Source organism: Bidens hawaiensis, unplaced genomic scaffold, assembly GCF_021521415.1.
Source record: "Bidens hawaiensis isolate Kalapana, Puna unplaced genomic scaffold, B.hawaiensis_p1.1 tig00028006_1, whole genome shotgun sequence".
In the NCBI taxonomy this organism is placed as follows: domain Eukaryota; kingdom Viridiplantae; phylum Streptophyta; class Magnoliopsida; order Asterales; family Asteraceae; genus Bidens; species Bidens hawaiensis.
In genome coordinates this window covers 266229-273160 of record NW_027494544.1, presented here as the reverse complement: position 1 = coordinate 273160, position 6932 = coordinate 266229, and the positions used below count along the sequence as shown (strand labels likewise).

At 35.7% G+C, this 6932-nt stretch overlaps 1 pseudogene across 1 annotated transcript; it reads right to left on the bottom strand.

Annotated features, from left to right (window-relative positions):
• Window positions 1–3401: 3401 nt before the first annotated feature.
• On the bottom strand, window positions 3402–5411 carry LOC143576168 (UDP-glycosyltransferase 76B1-like; annotated as a pseudogene). Its single transcript, XR_013142902.1, has 2 exons — window positions 4898–5411; window positions 3402–4366 (listed from the first exon to the last, which is right to left on the bottom strand). The product of XR_013142902.1 is annotated as a UDP-glycosyltransferase 76B1-like (transcript).
• Window positions 5412–6932: the final 1521 nt, after the last annotated feature.

Genomic DNA, 6932 nt, shown 5'->3' with positions numbered 1-6932 from the left:
GTTTGGTACTGAATTTTGCTGATGATCCTCGCATGAAGCAAATCCTAGACTTGCTCGTTCATTGCCTTAGTTTGTTCTGGACCCATCTTGCGTTTCTTCAGAACAATAGGCGTAAATTCTGGATTCACTAGCAGCCTATGCTCTGATATTTATCTTCGCACCCCAGTCATATCTGAAGGTTGCCACGCAAAGACATCCGTGTTCTTGATAAGCAACTGCTTTAAGAACGTCCGCATTATTTCCAAAATAGTGGGTCTTGTTACTGTTTGCTCTGGAAACTTTGGATTTACTGCCCACTTCTCTGGCTCTGTTCTTACAACCAACTTCGACACCTTAACCGGTTTAGACCCCTCTGTTGTGAAGCAGTGTTTATTCACATAAATATAGCCACTCTTGTTCGTGTGGGAACCCCTACCGCACCGTGTGTAGTAGACAGATTAGCATTGAAGTCTCAGATTTCTTCTCTTACGAGGATAACATCATGCTTTGATCTCGCGAGAAGTACCAAAAATTCGACGTTTTCGATTCTCGAATGAATCCCATCGCTAAGCGTGACAGCAAAATTTATAACCCCCTCGCGGGTGCATGACTTCAAACCCGAATCTTGAAACTAGTGCATGGATAGGTTTCAACCGCGTCTTATCTTCGTCATTGACTTGTTCGAAACACTGCTCATACATGATGTCCGATGTACTCCCGGTATCGAAGAATACGTACTGTGATTGATAATGACCGATGAGTGCGATGACAATCAGCGGGTGTTTCATACAGGGACCTCTTCTTATTCTCGGAAAACTACGGGTTCACTTTTCCAGTCCTCTTCCTCTATTTCAAATCTTTTACTCCCATGAACTTTTCCACCTTGAATCATATGGACACTCAGGTCTTTGATTTGTTTCTTTGGTGGACCTTTTTCAGCTTGAGCGGGTTGTTTGCAGGCCTGTCTTTCAGCAAATGCTTCATTTTTCCTGATTTTATTGCTGATTCAATTTCATTCCTCAAACTCACGCAGTCGTTCGTATTATGACCGATGCCATTATGGAAACAAGGATTTGGTGGTGGCAGACATTGATTTGTGTCATCTACGGGGTGTGTGATGGATCTTGTTGATGGTAAATGATTTGTCTGTGTTTGTTGGTCAAGGTGAACGTCTTCGGTTATCCAAACATGATAATGGAAAAGTAATGATCTATTTATTTCCCACGTTCATTCCATTTCAACATCTATTGCATTCTCTCATCCATTTCATTACCTCATACCAATCAGTCCATTTGTCTATTTCTTTTCGTGGGTCGTTATATAGTAAGACTTATTAATAAACTATTCTTCATATGGATTTTAGTTATCATATGTCTTTGGCTATCCAAACATGATAATGGAAAAGTAATGATCTATTTCTTTCCCATGTTCATTCCATTTCAATATCTATTGCATTCTCTCATCCATTTCATTACCTCATACCAATCAGTTCATTTGTCTATTTCTTTTCGTGGGTCGTTATATAGTAAGACTTATTAATAAACTATTTTCATATGGATTTTAATTATCAAATGTGTGATGTATTTAGCATTTACCATTTTTGTTCTACATCATACGTGATGACTTGCTCATCTCATACCAATTGTCTTATTTCAAGTTGTCATGTTCAAGAAAACTAAGGTTGGCAAAACGATCAGGTTGAGCCGGTAATTGGTGAACGTGGTTCGGTCAAAATAGGTTCTTAGCAAAATGAACTTGGGTCAGAATGGGTTTTAAGTTTTAACCAAAATAGACTCTAGTTGAAATTAGATGCTTTGTAACAATAGTACATCCATAATTTTTATGGTGGCTGGTGGTGATGGGTGAACAGAAAGAGATTGCAATGGTGGTAGCCGTGTCGTTCATGGGCTCAAGAGTCAAGACAGGACAAATCCCGTGCACGATTTCCAAGTTGGCGGATGCAGATTGTTGTTGTATGAGTATGAGCAATTTCCAATTACTTGTCATATGTTGTCTGCCGTATGCTTGCTTATTAATTAGATGTTTTTGGCCATAACATGCACTTGAGCCATAACCGTAATATGAAGTTACATGTTGAAGATGAACAATAGTACAACATAATTGGTGAAGGGCGTTAATTATTTTTTAGGGTTACAAATTATAAAGTTCATTGGTCTTACCATTCTAGCCTGAGACCAAGATCGAAAAAAATCTAATGATGAACTGACCATGAAACATTAATATACTAAGTTTATGTTTGTCCGATTGCGTTTTAGTCACCTAGTCTGACAAATCGATAACAAAATTTCACTTAAGTCTAGTGGTATACCATAGCTGTGGTTGGAGACGAAGGTGGTGATCGAAAAGGCGGCAACGTCCAGTGGTGATGTCCGGGTGGGGTCAAAGTGGTGTCAATGAGGCCAGGATGGTGCCAGAGGTGTTGATGGTGGAGAAGGTGAAGGCAGGTGGTGGCGGAGGATAAGTCGAGCATCGCTGATAACAAATAAGTTGTGACAACCAATGGTCGTGGGTTGTGCTAACCTATTTGAACCCGTTTTAAGCTAGTTAGTTTTATAGGAATGAGTCGCTTTTACTTGTAAAATGTCAGTAGCCCCTAAATTAACCCGTTGTATAATTTGGTTGGACCCAAAATAAAACATGGAAAACACATGATCCTAAAACCAATTCACTCTTTGAAAAATAGTCATTGCCACATATAGAGAAATAAAGACCGTTGCTATTTATTCTAAAAATAACTAGGGTATTGTTTGTTATGGAGGAATGGAAGGTGGAATGGAATAAGTCATTCCAAAGAAATGAAAAAAAACATATTTGGTTACCATGTATGAATGAAATTGATCATTCCAAATGAAATGAAACTCTTTCCATTTTAGGATTTTCATTTCTTTGGGTATGGGTGTTTTTTTTCATTCTTTCAAGGAATGAAAAAGTCAAAAAGTCAACATCATTATTACTATTATAAAATTATTAATTATATTATTATTATTATTATTGTTATTTTCTAATTATAGTTATTATATTGTCATTGTCGTTTTGTATATTATAATATAACTATTATTATATTATAACTATTACTACATTATCAATATATTTTGTTTTTAAATTAGATGAGTTAACATTTCACGACGCATATGCAGTTTAACAATCTCATTGCAGCACGAGGTCCTAAAAATACTTATTATGAATATTCATTTATTATTATTATTATTTATTTATTTTTAATTATTATTACTAATAAAAATATTAATAATGATAAAGTGATTAATCATTTCATTCTTACATGGTAACCAAACATGACAATGGAATGATAATGATCCATTTTATTCATTTGTCCATTCCATTACCACGTCCATTCCATTCCATCATCTATTTCATTACCCCATACCAAACATACCCTAAGTTTAACAAGAGTTTATTTCTATTTTTATAAAATATTATTAGTGAGAGAAGTACTCACACTTGTGGATTGGAATTTTGTTTTCGACTAAAATGAAACAATATAATTAACCAAATCCTCAAGTGATGAATACGAGGAACCACCTTTCTTTAGGCAAAGGTCTATTTTCCATTTAATATTTTCTACTTCATTCTTGAATTTTAACCCTTCTTCATCCACCATTATTCTCTTTATTGCATTTTCAATCTCTCCCCTTTCAAACCCATTTTCCAACTCCACTCCAATCTTCCATACGTCACTTACATATCTTGCATTTGGGAGTTGATCACCAAAACATGGTGAACAAATCATTGGAACCCCTTCACAAATACTTTCAAGCGTCGAATTCCACCCACTATTGAGTCCAGAAACCACCTGTTGCATGATGAGCTAATACGTCTTGTTGTGGAGCCCATTTCACAATATATCCTCTTCCTTCTGCGACTCCCTCCAAAAACTTATCTGGCAATGGTTCGAGCCACTCTGACCTTTCTATCGACCTTTGTCGGACAACCCATAAAAATGGTTGCTTGCTATTAGCCAAACCCCATGCAATCTCCAAGAATTGTGATTCATTAAGCTTTACTATACTACCAAAACTAACATATAACACAGATTTGGGTGGGTGTTTGTCCTACCACGATAGGGATGCTTTGTCTTGTGCTAGGAGACTGCTTGATGATGCTCGAAAGTATCTATGAAATGGTCCTATTAGGAAATGCGGGTTAGGGAAATGTTGGCCAAGAGTTTCGAGTTCATGTTCTTCTAGTTCTTTAAATGTGTTCCAAATCAGTGCCCGTGCTCGCTTTGTTCCTTGTATCATCAGCTCTAGCAGCTTACATGCACCTTCTGAATCACCAAGCAGGAACTTTGACAAGTCTTTAACCTTAAGTGGTTCAAGCCCGTGAACCGGTGCGTCCAACTTCATTTCTACAAATAAGATATATTAGAAGGTGTAGCAAAAATCTATAATATGTACTTTTATCTCATTTCTGAAGGAACACACAAATATAAAGTTTGAAAAGCTTATATAAATGTGTAAAACCTAAAATAATTTTATGACGGTAATCAAGTAACATAACATTCGTTCAATATAAAGGTATGTATAAAATTACTAGATTATTAGCAACAGTTTTAAAATTTAAGAAATGTTACAATTTGAAATATAGGATAAATTTACAAAATAGTAAAACCCTATAATCTTGGTGGTAGTATCTCAAAAGGTAACCAGTCTTTCGCAATTCCGCATCATCATCATCTCTCCATCATTAATTAGTTGCATTGCATTCATATAATTATGTATAATTTATGTTCTTTTTGGCATATTGAGACGCGTCGAGAGACCTATGAATTTCTTGACCGATCTGTTAGGTCAACACCTAGACCATCTGACATTTTGGTCTTTCGATAATTATTAATTAGTTGAAGACAGGAATTTTAATAAGGTGGTGGAGAGAAAACCTTCATCAGAGAAATGCTTGAACAAACCCTTGACATACAAGGGCAAAGATGCAGCAAAGCAAACAAACGATGAGATGTTACTAGTCCGGTGAACAATCCTTGGAAGTTTGAGGATGTCGGCGACGTTCTGAGTGCCGAACCATTGAGCATCGGTGATTAAGCACGCAACTCCATCCTCCTCCGACATCAACCGCTCCAAACATTCCCTGATTGGATTCATGAAACTGGTGTTGATGTACAACAATGAACTTATGATTTTGTCCATGTCGGAAAAGTTAAGGCTGTCGTCACCGGTTCCAGGAATGGGTACGAAGTTGAAGTGAGGGTAGTTTGTGGGATTTGGAGAATTGCAAAGAGTATGAAGCATGATAATGGAGAAGCCTTTGGAGTGAAGTATGTTGGCGAGTTGAAGCATCGGATTCAGGTGGCCTTGGAACGGTAACGGTAGCAAAACCAACCGGCAGTGGTTGGTAGTGGTGGCGATGACGGTGGTGGTGGTGGTGGAGGTGTCCATTCGTTTTGAGTCTGTTTTGAGGTGTGAGACTGGGACTAATTGGAGGTCGTTATCACTGCATGCTATAGGCAGGTAACACTATTTATTTCACAATAATTGATGATAGCTAATGTACTAAATAGAATGGTCACATATATGTCATTCAACATTAAATGTTCAAGATATGCTAGCCACATATAATTACGAGATGTAACATAACATGTTCAAATATGCCTAAGTACATCTTATCTACCTTTACTAATAAAATAAAAGAAAATAATTAAGATAATATGACAATCTCATATTCATTCTTAATCTAATCTTTCTTCTTATTCATCCTATCTATCAATGGGTTATGGGCAAAACCATTTTATTAAATAGGGTATAATTTCCTTTCTAATCTTTCATCTCATTCATATCTATCCATGGGTCATGGGTCAAAATAATTTTGACAAAAGGGTTATAATTTCCTTTATAATTTTCTAATTCCTCATCTTATTTATCATACATATCTATTGGTCATGGGCCAAAACAATTTTGACAAATGGGTTATAATTTCTCTTCTAATTTTCTAATATCTCATCTCATTCATTATAGTTATCCATGCGTAATGACTAATTAGTCAAAACAATTTTAACAAATGTTGTGTTTTGTTGTAAATTTGTAATGGTTCATCTCATTCTAATTTCTAAATTTGAGATTATAGACTATTTACTATTTGTAGTATATATTTTATTTTCTTATTACCTTCAATTTTGTTCATTTATTTCAAAAAAAAATTTATCTTACTTAATTTTATCATTTAACAAATCCCATTAAATACACAGATTCAAAAACTAGTCTTAATTATTTGGACAATATTTACAAAAATGTAACCTAACACTTTCCAGCCACGGTATTTCGATATAGGTTGACGGGTCTGTTTCTGGTGTAGGTTATCTTAATAGATGAAACAGACAATGGTGGAAAATCAAAATTATATAATCATTTTGTTTACAATGATTATATCTCTTAACTTGTTCATTTAAGAATTCAACATTTTTATAAAAATACTTCTGACTACACCTGCGGTAAACGGGTGAGTTTTGGCTATAGATTGATAGGTTGCTTGGAATGATTGGGCTGTTTAGATGATTTCGGTTCATGTTCGTTTTGTTGATTTGGTAGACACTGAGGCGCTTTCAAGGGAAAATATATATATAGGGGGAAAGACGCCCCCTATTACTCCGCTCTTATAAAACTATATATTTAAGCTATAGTGTTTAGAGTAGAGGTATAAATCATAACCAAATCAAAACTGGAACCGAACATAACAAAACTAGTTAATAACCAATTTAGGAGAACCCGATTACAAACCGATGGTTAGGGATATTCACATAGAAACCGGTTAGGAACTAGGTCACTGAACATGGGTTAATAAATACGGTTAACGTTAATAAGGTTAAGCCCAATAGATTATTATTGCACTAGTATAGAAGAGTCCTAAAGATGCGGTCAATTTTCCCAAAAGGTGCAGGTCAAGGACCGCACCTTATACCATCG